General features: G+C 43.3%; 1 protein-coding gene across 7 annotated transcripts in view; it reads right to left on the bottom strand.

Annotated features, from left to right (window-relative positions):
* The window catches only part of SFMBT1 (Scm like with four mbt domains 1), a 270,863-nt gene that overhangs the window by 200,618 nt on the left and 53,416 nt on the right, over positions 1 to 16,829 (bottom strand). For 2 of the 7 annotated variants that reach the window (XM_029599418.1, XM_029599422.1), the window contains exon 1: positions 6,229 to 6,658. The exons of 3 other annotated variants lie outside the window; for them this stretch is intronic. The gene's annotated coding sequence lies outside the window, so the exon portion shown is untranslated. Of the gene's footprint in view, positions 1 to 5,946; positions 6,197 to 6,228; positions 6,659 to 16,829 lie in introns of those variants that run through there. 2 more of the 7 variants (XM_029599419.1, XM_029599424.1) reach the window with 1 other exon arrangement.

Below are 16,829 nucleotides of genomic sequence, written 5' to 3'. Positions count from 1 at the left end.
AAATCGGTATACATGCATACTTTATAAAAAAAAATACCTGCCTCCACATGTAAATCAGGGTTATTACACATACATGTTATATATTTTTTATGCATTTAAAATATGTGTTTATACAATAGGTAGAGAAAGTATGTGCTTTTCTGCATTTGAAATGTCTGCACGTACTGAAACACACGCATAATTTTGGAGCAGAATTACATGGTATTTTATAAACTATGCAGTTCCCATCATTTATAAAATATTAACATTAATCTCCACATGTCCATTTATGCACATAAATGCTGTACTGCAGATAAGTTAGGCTCCTAGGCTTTTCGTTTCAGTTTCTCTAAGAACAGCAGTCATCCCAGTTATTACAATAAAGCAAAATGGAAGTCGGTCAAGCGTAGCCACAGATGAGTAAAAAATGGAACAAGACCGCTCACCTTGGAAAGTGAAATATTTATTAACAACAATTAATCCAACTTAATGAATATTTCACTTTCCAAGGCGAACGGTCTTGTTCCGTTTTTTTTTTACTCATCCCAGTTATTACTACTGTAACCACTGGTATCCAGGGGGATATCCTGGACAGTTGCAAGTTCTTGTCATTCAGTGGCCTATCGGCTGGTGTCAGAACTATGGACAAGGCAGGTGGCATCATCAGCGAAGAACTCCCTTGCCCTCATCATTGGAGGGAGAAGACTCCCCTACCCCCGACATCGCCGCACAGGCCCTGGACAGTGTAATGGACCATTGGAGGAAAAAAAAAACTCTTTTGTGAAAGGGGAAATCATCCCCTCTCCCCAACCCGAGCTTCAGCTAGACTATCCTGTACAAAACTTTGTACCTTCATTTGTTATGCTCCAAATCTCTGTCCTAAGGTATCACTAACCTTCAGCCATCTTACTTCACTCCCCAAAGCGCCGACTCTCTTCCGGCGTGGGCCGCGCCTCCCGGCCCCCTCAGACGCGGGCGGCAGTCCTCCCGTGCCGCCGGGACCATCCCAGGTCTCCCTGCCCACAGGACGCCGTCGACTCCGTCTGCCCCCGGCTTCCTCCTGAGGCGGGCGTGCGCCACCTAGAAACTTTTAAAGGGCCCGCGGCAGGAAATTGCCGCCGGCCTCCCCGAATGATGTCAGAGCCCAGCAGGTATTTAAACCAGCCCCAAACCGTCAGAGGTCTCCCACTTCCAGCACGCCTGCTTCAGGGATCCAGCTTGCCTTGTTCCTGATCCAGCTACCCGGCTCCTGTTCCAGCTTCCCGGCTCCGGATCCTGCCTGCCTGTTCCTCATCCAGGTCTTCCTGCCTTTGGACAGATCTTCTGGCTTCCCGACCTCAGACCGGCTCTCTTCTCGATCCTTGCTGCCTGCCCTGACCACAGATTGGATTCACCTGGCTTCTCTCCGCTTGCCTCTGTTTCGGAACTGGACTGCCGTATACTCTGTTCTTCCCCTTGCTCCAGTCCGGGCTCCGTCTCACATCCTAACGCTCACCTTCTCGCCACCCGTCATAACAGGGGCCCACCTAAGACCAGCTGGCCCCCGGCACCCAAGGGCTCAACCCGCGGGGAACATGAGCTGGTAGTGGCGAAGCTCCAGTTGGCCCCTGCATCTCTCCGGCCTTGCCTCCCGATGGTGGGGACCTGTGGGGGTTCTCTTCCTCAGGTAGCGCCAACTCTGCCTCGGGCCAAGGGTCCACAATCCACTCCGGATTCGTAACATAAGGCACGGCTCTATGGCCACAAATTCCTTTAGAGCTTCCTTGGTACAGACACTCAGTCTTTCTGACCTGTTTACCTGAACTATCAAGTAAGGATGATAAGCTATATAGTCTGGCTTCTCAATGCTATCCCCACTGTAAACCCGATTCAGCTGTGATTATAAATGCCCTTTGCCCAATATACTATAGCTGTTAGTTAAAACTTGTTTTGTAATCCACCTTCAGGCCACACATGCAGAAGGTGAAATATCACATGCCCATAAATAAACAAACCCTTTCTGCGCCACACCTGCAAATCCTCCCCTGAGATTTCCAATAAGTGCTACCATAATTAGTCGGTGCGGTTCCCAAGCTGGTCTGACTATATATATATAATAGAAACTGATTGAACAGGTTACTTTTCCACAGGAAGCAGTGAGTTTCATAGCTCTCGGTATCTGTTTAGAGCAGTGAACTATACAGAGCAATCTTCTCAGGTATTAGTGGTGCTAACTTACACTTGCTCTCATAAATCAGAGACATTTCAGCTTATGGCTGACTCTTTATCCCTTGGAACAGATTGACCCTCTCTCCTCCTCTTAAGATTGTATTTCGGCACACAGATTTCTATCTTGGGTTTTCACTGACTCTTCTGGAATCCATTCAGGCAGCTCTTCCAAACTGGTGAATCATGCAAGGCTGTTCTTCACGAAACTCCCCAGGAGCACTATATAGCTAGGCAAAGGGAACTTAATAGTATTCAACCCTACTTCATGTTAGTTGCTTAACTTCTGCTGTTTTTCTCCTCTCTCTAGACCAGTGGTTCTCAAGGACCACTTGGCCAGTCTGATTTTCAAGGTACCTCTTATGATTATGTATGAGATATATTTGCATGCGTTGCCTCCAATGTACGCAAATATATCTCATGCATATTCGTTAGGAATATCCTGAAAACAAGACTGGCCTGGGAATTCCTGGGTTGAGAACTACTGCTATAGACCAACTCTGTCTCTGAACCCTTATTGGAAACTCTGTCTCTGTCCCTTATTGGAAAAGCCCAGATCCACTCTGGGCTTTTCCAATAAGGGTTTCCACTCCTATAAAAAGTTTTCTAGACCAGAGGAGAGCAAATACAGTCCTTGAGGGCCACTAATCAATCAGGTTCAAGAAATAGATTTGCATACAATTGAGGAAGTATGAATGCAATTCTCTCTCATGCATACTCGTTAGGGATACCCTGAAAATGCAACCAGTTAGGGGCCTTTGAGAACCAGAGATGCCCTCTGCTCTCCTAGACTACACTGTAGGGGACTAACAGAGGGGTCACTTATCCTGTTATGCAGGGACATATCAGCAGGTAAGAAACCCCGAGTTATACTTTTGCAGCTAAAAAAAAAAAAATAGGTATGCCTGATTAAGCTCACAGTAGAAACTAGAAAGATTGAAAATGCTACACAATGGGAGCCTTAAAACATTGCTTAATGCTTATGGTAAGTTTAGCATGTTCAGATACTCCTAAAAACCCGGCTTGATTGGGATACTTAAGAATAAGAGTTTGCCATCCATGCTGTAGACAGAGGTTCTCACCCCAGTCCTTGGGTCACACTGAGCCAATCTAGTTTTCAGGGTATCCACAATAAATATTGGCAATATAGTTAAAGGGTGTTCTATCACCTCTGGAACATGAGGCAGCTGCGCTCCTATCGCCAACTGATTTACAGTTAATCAAACAGGCCTTAATTAGTACTAGGCTTGATAATTGTAACTTGTTAGTTGTTTTGTTGGGTTTTTTTTTGCTAATCCAAAAAAAAAAACAAAAAACCCAAAACCCCAGCAGTGTAAGCTTCAAACTAATTCAAAATACAATTCACGTTTAATAACAGGCAAAAAACCATGGGAGCACATATAACCAGTGTTAAGATTGTAAACCGCCCTGTAGCCTAAGAGACTTGCAGTTAACTAATGTGGAAATAAATAAATAAATGAAATTAGCATACAATGGAAGCAGTGCATGCAAAGCTCCCTCATTCATATTTATTTATAAAATTTATGAATCTCTATATAGATCTTACCATAAGATCTTTCTTAGCGATGCACAAGTTAATGAATTACAAGAAAAACAACAATATAATAATAATAATACAAAATAAAAAGTCATAAGCAACTTTGTTGCCGGTCAAGATAAAAATTAATTCATAAATCTGAGATCATCAACCAGGTCTTCAGATTACGGCAAAACTGTAGTAAATCGGTTTCTTCCCTCAAATGCACTGGGAGTTCATTCCACAGCATGGGCATAGTCATATTCGCTGAAGATGTACTGAAAACCTGACTGGCTAGGGCGCCGATTCAATAAACAAGCATGGAAGGCGGTCATTCAGTGTTGAGCACCCAATTTCCCAATGCGTGCCCAGACACCTCTCCTGGGTGAGCGATGCAATAAGTAAATGAGGAGGAGGATCGCACTGCCAAGGAGGTGCTAGGGACAAATGTGCGCCACTAGCACCTCCTTGGCAGTGGGCGCCCAGGAGAGGTGGCTGTCAGCGGATTAGGAAAATGGTCGCTCAATTTTATGAGCGTCCATTTTCATAACAGGTGCAGAGCTACGGGGGTTAGGAAAATGGATGCTCGTTAATTGAACGTCCGTTTCCCTAACCTGACCGCTGGCACTTTTTTTTTTTTTTTTTTTAACGTATTTCTTTATTAAAGTTTTAAACTTTCAGAACAAAGCCATTGCAAAATGGCTCCTCCAATTTAATATCACCACGATATTAAGTCTGAGGATGTACAGAAAAGCAGTATTTTCTGTTTTTCTGTACACTTTTTTGGGCTGCTCAGAAATTAACACCTACTCTGGGCAGGAGTTAATTTCTGAGTGTAAAAACTTGTGGGTCAGGCACACTTTTTTTTTTTAAGATTTGGGGAGAATAACTAATAGCCTCCATCAACATGTATTTGCATGTGATGAGCAGTATTAGTTTTGTGGGGTTTTGGATGCGCGTTTTGTACACACTAATCTCCTTATAGCATAAGGGGCTGTGGACGCGCATCCAAACTGTGTATCCAACCGCGGGTTAAACAGAGCACTCAGCCGAGTGCACCGTTTTGCATCGGCCCCTATGTGTGTTGACAACCACCTGTCATAATCTACAACAGAATACATTTGTTCCAAGACTAAAATTTAACCTGATCGTTCTGAATTCTGTTTAAATGAACCTGATGTTATTTAATGCCCCCTTCAAAGAGTCTCTGCTCCCCATTCTTCACTATAAAAAGAAACTTTTATCCAGAAAAGTATGTTCACAGGGATAACGCTTTTAGGAAACATTTACTGTTTAATAAGGTTTCTGTTCTCTTCATACAACAAAGAAAAATGTAAAGATCATGCAAAATTAGGGCAAAAAAAGCAGAAAGAGCTAAAAGTCAATTCACAATTTTCAAATATTACATCTTTTTCCCAATTAATTTTTGCAACCTCTAAAAGGGGGGAAAGAAACTCCACACAGAAAATTGTGCAAGCGGAAACCTGGGCAAAAATTGCTGTAGGATTTTTGTCTGATCTTAAATTTAACTCTTTGGGACAAAAATTGTAAGGCAGTTTTCACCCCCCCTTAAAACAAAATTACCATAAGCTTTTATAATAAGGATGCCCCAGAGAAAACTTATTTAAGTCAAACTTTTTATTCACACATTATCTCCTACCTTAACTATTATTTCCTTTATGGAGATTACTAGGCATTCTGTTATGCTACTACATGCACAGAACAACTGCATTCGAAGAAATCGTCTATTCCTGCCACTTGCTGGCATGGAGATGTGCACACGATTCTCACTTTGTAACATCACTGCTAACTGCACAACAACAGACTGTGAGACCACAAGCAGGGGACTGTGACAATAGATTGGCAAAAAAAGATCTTATTTTCAAACAGATCTGTTGTATTAATAAAAGGGTTTGTTTTTTTTTTTTTAAATGGTAAAACAGAAAATGAAATATTTATGCACAAAACTCGTGTGTTATACAGCGTAGATTCAGGCACTCTTTAAGTACTGGCAATGAGCTTTACTGAGTTTTACAGTGTTTGTTGGCCTTACATCCCTTTTCTCTAAAAAAAAAAAAAAAAGTTATAAGCTTGTTTTAACATAAAATCGAAAAGTTTGGAATAATAAGTTTTGGAATAAATGCTTCCTTATAATTTTGTTGGAGGTTCTCTCACATCTAAAGACGTAAAAGTCCTTCAAAAAAAGTTGACATAAAGGCTCCTACCTCTCAGCCTGAATGCGCTGTTTCTGCTCAGGCGGCCTCAGCGTTTCCACTTCATGGTTATCTTGATATTAACTGCTGTGCCACAGCCACGATTCGCGCACGGCAGACGTCAGGCAACAAAATACCTTTGGGGCTCTGAAGTGACTGCACACTCACAAAGCTCCGCGGTCGTTAAGGAAGCCTTGTGATCCTCCCCCTCCCCCCCGGTCTAAAACACTGGCCAGTGATCCTAGGATGGGAGGGGTCCGGGAGGATTTCTACCCGTGAAGGGAGCGCGCTCACCTGCTGCCAGAGTCACTCACGCGTGCCCAGGTAATGAAAGCGAAAGGATTCCCGGCTGCTTCCGCCTCCATTAGACCCTGCTTGGTGCGCGCGTTGTCTATCCCCGCGAGCTCTGCCAAGGATAACTCACCCACGCGCGGCTTTTCACTGCGCCTTTGGAATGTCCAGCTGCCAGTGACGTCCCCCCCGGCCCCGGCTCCTTTCACAGAAATCGGTGATCTGCACGTGACTCGCTGCCTCTCTGTTTTGTTTTCTTTTTTTATCCCTCTGGCTTGGAGCGTGGCCGCTCGACCTCGTTCGAAACGGAGCAGGGGGAACAGGCAAGCATTAGAACGCCAGCTACTAGCATCGGACTTAATGGCTGCAGAAACTACTTACAAAAAAATATGGTGTTCCGTTAACAGTGAAAGTAGAGTCTTTTTTTTTTTTTTTTTTACTGGAGTCTCGGAAAGAAATAGAAGGCCATCGTCCCTTAGCTTTAACACAAGTGTGTTGGAAATGCATTGCATTTGTGCTTCAAACGTATTCAGGGAAACGTGCTTGGAACTCATTGCCGAGGAAGCTGAATGGCAGGGATGGCAAGACGGGCAGAGACCAAACTCGGAATCACCAGGCTTACTTCCTTTCGGTTATGAAATGCCAAGTGGCAGGTATTTGTCTAACGAGTCTGTGTAAGAAGGGGGAGAAGCAAGAAGACCGAGTCCTCAACAGCTCCCCACCCCTACTCCCCATCTCCCTTATGTCTCCAGGTAGCAGTTTTCTAACACGGTCGACAGATGAGTCGCCCTTACCCGAACTGAAAAGCCAGGCGATTAAGATTTTAGGGAAGCAGGGAGTATTCCACAATACATGAAGGCAGAAGCAAATCTGGCTTGGGATACCCGGCCTCCTCGCTCAGCTGGAATTAAATGAAACAGTGGGTAGCTTGGATAGACCAAGAGGTTATCTGCCAGCAACTGCTACATTATGTTGTGCTACATTTTAACAATGTTTCCTAACGTTTAACCGGTTGCTATGTAAATCCAAGCTGCTTCACCCATACCTACAGGTTGATGCAGCAATCCGGGCTTTAAAACACTGTGGGGCCGATGCAATAAAGTGCACTCGGCTTAACGCACAGGTTCACAATGGCTTGGTTGCGTGTTTTGGATGCGCTAGCATAACACCTGATGCAATAAGGGGATAAGCGCGTCCAAAACCCACGTCCAAACAAATGTGTAGCCAATATTTATTTATTTATTTACTTCTTTTTACTATACCGATGTTCAGGACATAATAGTCCTATCACACCGGTTTACATCGAACACAGGGTAAACAGCGAGTCATAGGAAAAGTTACATAAAACAGGGAAATAAATACAGGATAACTTAGTAACAGAAAATTCCAAGAAGCAAAGAAATTAAAGACATAGAAACTAATAAATAAACATAACTTAACTCAGGTACTTAGTGCTCATCACATGTAAATTCCATGAAGATGAGGCTATTAACTATTATCCCCTGCTGCAGTTAATCCCCAGGCACCTAGGGGCGGATTTTAAGAGCCCTGCTCGCGTAAATCCGCCCGGATTTACGCGAGCAGGGCCCTGCGCGCCGGTAAGCCTATTTTACATAGGCCTACCGGCGCGCGTTTCGGGGGCGTGTCGGGAGCGTTTTGGGGGCGGGTACGGAGGCGTGGCTACGGCCCGGGGCGGTCCGGGGGCGTGGCCGCGCCCTCCGTACCCGCCCCCAGGTCGCGGCCCGGCGCGCAGGAGGCCCGCTGGCGCGCGGGGATTTACGTCTCCCTCCGGGAGGCGTAAATCCCCCGACAAAGGTAAGGGGGGGGTTTAGACAGGGCCGGGCGGGTGGGTTAGGTAGGGGAAGGGAGGGGAAGGTGAGGGGAGGGCAAAGGAAAGTTCCCTCCGAGGCCGCTCCGATTTCGGAGCGGCCTTGGAGGGAACGGGTTAGGCAGCGCGGCTCGGCGCGCGCCGGCTATACAAAATCAATAGCCTTGCGCGCGCCGATCCAGGGATTTTAGTGGATACGCGCGGCTCCGCGCGTATCTACTAAAATCCAGCGTACTTTTGCTTGAGTCTGATGCGCAAGCAAAAGTAGGCTGATCGCGCTTCTTTTAAAATCTACCCCCTAGTGCACACTTTTTAACCCAGTAAATTTAATGCCAGCCCCAGAGCGTTAAGTCATTTGTGAGTCACGGGGTTATGAAAAAAATCAAAAACACTGTTCTCTGTGGTTCCTCTACTAAAGAATTAATGAAATGGATAGATTATTTAAAAAAAAAAAACTTTTCTGGATGCACAATGTACACGCTCCAGGCCGATTTCACCCCTTGCTACTGTGCGTGGTTTTTTTTTATCATACATTTCATTAATTCTTTAGTTGATGTTTAGTGGATCTCTATGGTTTATACTGAGTGCCCGTAGCAATAAGCGCACAGCCACATCTCCTGGGCGCTAGGGATGCACAATTTCTCCCTAGTACATCCTTTTTAATGCACCAGCTCATTTAAATATAGCATCAAGTGCCCAGGAGAGGTAGCTGTGCACGTGTTAAAAAATGGGCACTCAGTTTGAACACACGTTTTCACGCACGTCCAGCAAGTCTGTGCTGGACTTCAGCTCACAGTTTTACCGCTCAGATTAGAAGATATGCCTTACTGGGTCAGACCAAGGGTCCATCAAGCCCAGTATCCTCTTTCCAACAGTGGCCACTCCAAGTCACAAGTACCTGGCAAGTACCCAAACATTAGATAGATCTCAAGCTACTATGCTTATTAATTACCATCATAGCAGTTTATGGATTTATTGTCTAGGAACTTATCCAAACCTTTTTTAAACCCAGTTACACTAACTGCTGTAACCACACCCTCTGGCAATGAATTCCAGAGCTTAACTATGCACTGAGTGAAAAATAATTTTCTTTGATTTGTTTTAAATGAGCTACTTGCTAACTTCATGGAGTGCCCCCTGGTCCTATTATATCTGAGAAAGTAAATAATCAATTTTCACTAACTTGTTCAAGTCCTTTCATGATTTTCTAGACTTCTATCATATCCCCCCCTCAGACATCTCTTTTCTATCCCTAACTTCTTTAGCCTTTCCTCATAGGGCAGTCATTTCATGCCCTTTTCATTTTGGTCGCCCTTCTCTGCACTTTCTCCAGTACAGCTATATACTTTTTGAGATGTGGTGACCAGAACTGCACACAGTATTCAAGGTGCAGTCTCACCATGGAGCGATACAGAAGTATTATGACATCCTCCAGTTTTTTTTCCATTCCCTTCTTAATAATTCCTAACATTCTGTTTGCTTTTTTGATTGCCACAGCACACTGGCCGACGATTTCAATGTATTATCCACCATCTTTCTTGGGTAGTAACTCCTAAGATAGAGCCTAACATTGTAGGGGTGTGCATTCGTTTTCGCCATATTGGCGATCCGCAACGTATGTTGCACTATTCGTTGTATTCGTGGGGAAAGCGAAACGTATCGAGATTCCCCACGAATACAACTAATTTTCACCGAATTGCTCGGCCGCCAATTTAAACAACCCCCCCCCACCTCCTGACCCCCCCAAGACTTACCAAAACTCCCTGGTGGTCCAGCGGGGGGTCCGGGAACCATACCCTGCACTCACACACCCTCGGTACCAGTATCAAAATGGCGCCGATAGCCTTTGACCTACTATGTCACAGGGGCTACCGGTGCCATTGGTCAGCCCCTGTCACATGGCCATCGGCGCCATCTTGTGCTCCTACCATGTGACAGGGGCTGACCAATGGCACCGGTAGCCCCTGTGACATAGTAAGGGCAAGGCTATCAGTGCCATTTTGATTCCTGGCATCAGACGTCATGAGTGCAGGAAATCGCTTCCGGACCCCCGCTGGACCCCCAGGGACTTTTGGCCAGCTTGGGGGGGCCTCAAGACCCCCACAAGACTTGCCAAAAGTCCAGCGGGGGTCCGGGAGCGACCTCCTGCACTCGGGCCGTATTGCCAGTATTCAAAATGGCGTCGGCGCTACCTTTGCCCTCACTATGTCACAGGGGCCGACCGTCAATTTAATGGCACCCAACTGACATCCCTGATGTTGCCTCGCCCTCCAGGCTAGCACTGCTTTTTGCTTGCTCTATCGCTCATATGAAAAGCCTATTTCCCAATGCCTCTCTCCCTAATAGTATACATAGGGACCTTCATTTTCAGTTTTTATTCTATTTTTCCCAGAAATTTATCAGTGTTCATTGTAATGAACAAAAATGTAAGAACTTTGAGTGGAAAAACAGGTTCCCCCCCCCCCCACTGATTTCCCTCCCTTTTTTAAAACAGTGCCTATAATGATCCTAATTGACAACAGCCCCAGCCAATTTTATTACACCAACTTTTAATATGTCTTTTTACCTTTAAACTTTTTATAAACTTATTTTACTGTTTAATGTTATTTTTATTAGATTTCATTTCATTTAATTGCCGTTTTTTCTTTTGATAATTTATATCTGTATCTTTGTATTTTATTTTTCTCTTAACCGTTGTGATGGCATGTCTGAACGATGGTATATAAAACTCAACAAACTAAACTAAATTACAAGCATTCACTTGAATGCAGTAATAGAAGCATATATGTCGACAAGAAAAACAGTAAAAAAAAAACCTATAACATAAATCTCTAATTAGTCCACAATAAAAGAAGGGTCAAAAACGAAAATAAGCCAATGAGGGTATGGCCATCTTATGAAATGTTACAACAGAAATTAACATAAAGCCTAGGACCTGTGTCTATAGATAAATCCACCTAAGCCAACAGAACTACCTGTTTCCTACATTCCCTCCAATGTCCAACTGTTTGGAATCTAGGAAAAAACAAAGCTCTGAGGCTGAAAAAAATGTATAAGTAGCTTGTTGAAATTTAACTATAAATCTGCAAGGCAAAAACAAACAAACAAAAAATGTACCATGTCAAAACCTCTTGACACATTTCCAAAAATATTACATGTCTAGCTTGAGTTTTGTTTTGTTTAGGATTTATCCTGGTTTACGTAAAAATAATTTGCCCCCCCCACCCCCTAAAAAACAGCATCCTTATGACAAAAATAAAAGCAAAGAATGGAGTCCTTATCCTGATCAAACACAAAGGAAATTTTTCTCCCATTTTTGTTCTTTATAAGAAACACTGATAAAATGCAGGGAAAATTGAAATGAAAAGTGAAAGCAAAGGTCCCTAGGTATGTAGTATGCTAAAAAGCAGAATGCACCTTTAGGGCACAATGAGCAAACATTTGGACATTCACAACTCATCTGACTGATCATCTATAGCAGGAAAAGTGACAAGAGGGTGTTTGAAAATTCCTAGGGAAAAAGAAAATCCAGAGGGATGGCTTTAATCTCGCAGCAAAATGAAATGAAATCAGGGAAGTTTCAGGAAGATAACAGTGGTAAAATGGTAATTTTTTTTTTTTTTAATAAAAAAAGGTCAACTCAGTAGGAGACCACATCAATAGCATTAGATGGATAATTGGTCTATATTTTACTTGTACATCTGTATGTTGCTGTAGCACAACAGGATACTTCTGGGGTCAGTCTTGCCACGCACAAAGATACACCCTGGCCTGACTAAAAAAATTACTTTGTCCTATTCTGTGAGTAGAGAAAAGCTTTCAGAAATCAGGGTCAGCACTGCTAAGCGTCTTGTCTTTAAAAATAGTATCAAGGCTAACCCAATGGCTCACTGGCAGTGCTGGATTTGGGTACAAATTCCCAGGTCAGCACCTCTCTGCTCCAAGGGGAGGGACTCCCATGCTGGAATTTCGGGCTTCCATGAGGAGCCAAGGTGCACAGCCCCTGATCAAGGACTTTTAATGCAATGAACCATTAGGCTGAATTGGGAGAGGATATAAAACAGGGGGAGGGGGAAGGGGTCGTGAAGAGAATCCTCAGTAGTTGCAAATGAAAACTCATGGAACCAGATCCTAGTGCTGGTATTAACTGGGCTGGAAGCCCAAAAGAGGAGGTGGAAGAGGAAACTGATTCCCCTCCAAAAACAGAACAGTGCTTCATTATGAGAAAAAAAATCATTTTTGATTGTTTTCCATTAGTTTGTCTAATTCACACACAAACAGGCCTGGTTTTCAGAATAACCAAAATAAAAAACGTCACTAGGTTTTTAGATCAACGCATATGCAAACATATATATTAAGAATATTTATTGGGGTAGATTTTAAAAGGTTGCGCGCGCAAGTTATAAAATCAGAGATCGGCGCGTGCAAGGGGGTGCACAATTGTGCACCTTGCGCGCGCCGAGCCACACAACCTTCCCCCGTTCCCTTCCCCCTAACCTGACCTTCCCACCCCTTCCCCTAACCTTTCCCCCCCTATCCCTACTCTAACCCCCCCAAAAGTTTTGTTTCACCTTTTGCGCCGGCCATTTGTCGGCACGCGATCGCTGACACAGCGGCAAATGGCCAATGTGCCAGGAGCCGCTGACCCCGCCCCCTCCCCCACCCCTTTTTGCAAGCCCAGGGACTTACGTGCGTCCCGGGGCTTTACGCATGCCGCCGGGCCTTTTTAAAATAGGCCTGGCGTGCATATGGCCTGAAGACTAACTGGATTTGAGACTCTTGTGGACTGACACCCTGGTCCTGCCAGATGCATGCAAATACAGTTTGCCATCATTTAGCTTATTAGTCTCCCAATGCCATCATCATCATCTTATGTATCAGTCCCCTCAAATTAACAACTGAAAAGCAGAGAAGTCTCAACACATGCCTGCTCAGTAGGTTAAGACATGCATGCAGGAGCAGGATTGAAGGCAGGACTTGTTTTAGCAGTCATGTCCCATATATGAAAGTTCAAGTGTTGGTGACTACACTTTTAAACTGAAGAGCAGACTTGCACAATTGCAAGTGGGGGTTTTTTGTTGTTGTTGTATATATCTAAAGTTTGTTATGCTGGATCATGCCCATGAGGGTGTATAGTGCATGGCACATTCATGTATCTCTCAGAAGAAAATGTACTTTTTTTAATTAACAAAATCATTTCCTTCGATTCTAAGGAAGGGAAGGTGCAAGTGACTCTACTGGCCCTATCATGGGGTTTGCACCAACCATTTCCTAAACAGAGGTCGAAGCTACTATACCAGTTATCCCTTAGGAAACATTTTCTGACTTTCTTCTCCTCTTAACGCTTTCCTCATACCAGTGCATTCCAGTGAGAGATTACTTCATCTCCCACATTTCTATCAAGTACTTTCAAGTGCCACCATAGATGCGTACAATGCACAAAAAATATGAAAGGTACCATGACCTGCAAAGGGTATATCATATAATGCTAAAATACCAATTTAAGGACAGCAATATTATTCTTAAACCTCCCTGAAGCTACAGTTTCAGCACTGGTGATTTTCTACGTTAACAAGTTTTGCAAATTATAGGACCGATGCAATAAGCCGCACGTAAAAACATGCGTCCAATCTGGGCACCCATTTTTTTTAACTGCACACAGCCACATCTCCTGGGCACCCAATGCAGTATGGTAATAAGGTGCCATGCTAAAACATACGCTCTAGGGATCAATTGTGCATCCCTAGTGCGCCCTTGGCATCAGGCACTCAGGAGACGAGGCTGTGCGCACAGCCATGGGTTAGGAAAACAGTTGCTGGTAAATTGAGCGTCCGTTTTCCTAAGCTGGCCACCATCAAGACCTTTTTTTTCATGTTCCTGCTTTTTGTGTTTCCTCCTACTTAGTATCGCAAAGAAACTAAATGCAGGAGGAACCACAGAAGGCAGGATTTTTTTTTTTTTTTTTTAGTGAGCTGTTGAAGCGTGGCAAGACAACGCCAGCTCTGGGGCTGGCATTAAATTTGCCATGTTAAAAAGTGCACGTTGGGTGCATGGCAATTTTTTGCATTGGGATAATAGCCAATAGCCTCATCTACATGGCATTTACATGTGATGAGCACTATTTGCTACGCATGTGTTTGGACATGCATTTTAGATGCATTAATCTCCTTATTACATCGAGTGTTAGCCTAGCGCATCCAAAACATTTTATTTATTTATTTTATTTAACATGTTTTGTATACCGTCATTCGGTTTCGCCATCATAACGGTTTACAGTAATCATAATAGATGGACAGAGTAACATCAGGGTTTCTAAAGAGATTATTATAGTTGAAAAACAAGTTAGGTAACAATGGAAGAAATAACAGGGAGGGTGTTAGTTATTAAAAATGGAAAAAAGTTCTTGAGAGGCGTATCTTGGGTTTCGTGGTTTTGCAGAGATTTCATGTGTGGACAGATGGTGTCTCTGATTTCTTGGTGTTGAAGTGGGTGGGAGTCTGTTGGTGTTGATGATTGAGAGCGTCTGAGTAGGCTTGGTAAACAATCAGGTTTTTAACTCTTTTTTTAAATGTCTTGGTGTCTGATTGGATTCTTAGATTGAAAGGTAAAGAGTTCCATAGAGAGGGGCTGGCGATGGATATAGCTCTCTCACGGGTTGTTAATAGATGCGTGGTTTTTGCATGAGGAGGCCTTTATTCATTGAGTGAATGTTCTTTTTTGGAGCATGTAATTCAATGTGTTTGGTTAGCCAGTAGTTTTGTTCTCCTGTGATTATTTTGTGGAGGATTGTTATAATTTTCTAGTCTATTCTCATCAACCTCATCAACATCTATAACTCAGCCACAGCAGCCCATGTAAATAACTCTACATGATGTTAAATTACTACTGTATTTCTCTCTTCTCCCAGTTCAATCATCCTTGTTATTTGTAACTGTAATTTCCTTTGCACAGGTTCCAGTTTTAATGTATTTTGCACCCCTTGTTCAACTGTAAACCAGCATGATGTGATTGTATCATGAATGCCGGTATATAAAAACCTTAAATAAATAAATAAATAAAATAAATATTCTGTATTTTATTGGGAGCCAGTGTAAAGAGATGAGGGTTGGTGTAACATGTTCTTGGTTCCTGTAAGAATTCTGGCGGCTGTGTTTTGCAGAATTTGGAGTGGACGGATGGTAGCAAGAGGGAGGCCAAGGAGTAGGGCATTGCAGTAGTCTAAGCTTGAAAACATGCATACAATCGCTGTTTAAGCTGTGCACTAGCCTGAGTGCATGATATTGCATCGGCCCCTCTGAGAATATTTCAGGTGCTATTTTCAACTTGACCAATTCAAAATGTTAGCTCCAATGCACTGAAATGCCACTCCCTTCCTTCTGCAAAAGTAGTCTACAGCACTGCAAGAAAACAGTGTGCACACAACAAGGAGAAAATATATTTAAAAAATAAATGTCTCCATGACATTAGGATTGGTACATGCAGTGACACAAGACCATCCAGAGCCCATCAGAGGGCTGCATGCCCTGATGGCAGGTCTCCAATAAACTCTGCAAAGAGATTAGAGGGCACCTGTAAGAAAGCCCCAAATTATCAGTAATTTTCACCTTTTAACCTAAAAGTGTGAAATTTAAAAATAAAGCAGAGGTCTCATGATGCTTTATAAGTCAGCATTTTATAATTTCAGGTTTGTTATAACCCTTCATATCTCCTTTTACACATGCTCAAGGTTCAATATGCCCACATCTTATCAAATTTTGTCAATGCAGCCTCGAGCTTGGTATGCTCCTTTTTCCATGGGAAGAAGGGCTGTACTTCTGAAACCCATTTCTCCTTTGAAGGATAGGCGGCGCTTTTCACTGGGCAATGGCAATGACCAAGGCAGTTTGCTTGTACAAATTTAAAATAGTACAAATTTGGTCCAAGGATTTTTCTATCGATAAGCAGGCTAAATTAGACATGGTATATGAGTGATGTCATTTGGCAGGACCAAATGGACTTGTCTTTCCAAGCCAGTAGAGCTCTGAGCTCTACTGAGCAAGTGCAGGAGTTCCCATGTGGGCGTTGCCTTGTGAGCCTCCTCAGTCATTTTTTGTCTGAGCATAGCACTGATGTGTACTTTCCTTGTGAGCCTCCTCAGTCATTTTTTGTCTGAGCATAGCACTGATGTGTACTTTCTCTCCTTCAAAAATTTTTCTTAACCTTCTGAAAATCATTTAACTTAATTTTTTTTTCTTGCCTTGTCAACTCAGCTGAGAGAGCAACAATTTGGGTAGAGGGCAGATTCTTCTAGAACCCTTTCCCCTGAGCTTCTCAGTCATTCATGTCAGGGAAGAAGAAAAGCATACTCATAAAAAAGCTTTAAAAATGAGAAGTGTTGTAGCCTAAACACTGAATCCCCAAATGAATGCTGACAGGGCTTACTTGCCTGTTCCAAATCCTGAATCAAGCAATTATCCAAATGCTCTGTTCAGAAACCCTTTTGAATGTTTCTTTGTTCGTTTGGGGATTCAGTGCTTAGGCTACAACACTTCTCATTTTTAGATGAGTTTGTTATCACTTGTGGGCTCCCTCCGGATGCAGCCTTTTCGAAACACAGCCCGTGTCGGGGGACCATGAATTCACTGATATAAATGATTTGGCTTGATGCTGACGAGTTGAACTCTTTTGCTTGCCTATACACAATAAAACGTTGTTCTTGAACTTTATAGACATTGTTGAATTTTTGATGTCCCTCCTACTCTTATTGGCTATTCATCTTTGATGGCTGGACTATCGC

The sequence above is a fragment of the Rhinatrema bivittatum genome, chromosome 4, assembly GCF_901001135.1.
Source record: "Rhinatrema bivittatum chromosome 4, aRhiBiv1.1, whole genome shotgun sequence".
Taxonomy (NCBI): domain Eukaryota; kingdom Metazoa; phylum Chordata; class Amphibia; order Gymnophiona; family Rhinatrematidae; genus Rhinatrema; species Rhinatrema bivittatum.
This window is presented reverse-complemented; position numbering and strand designations above follow the sequence as displayed.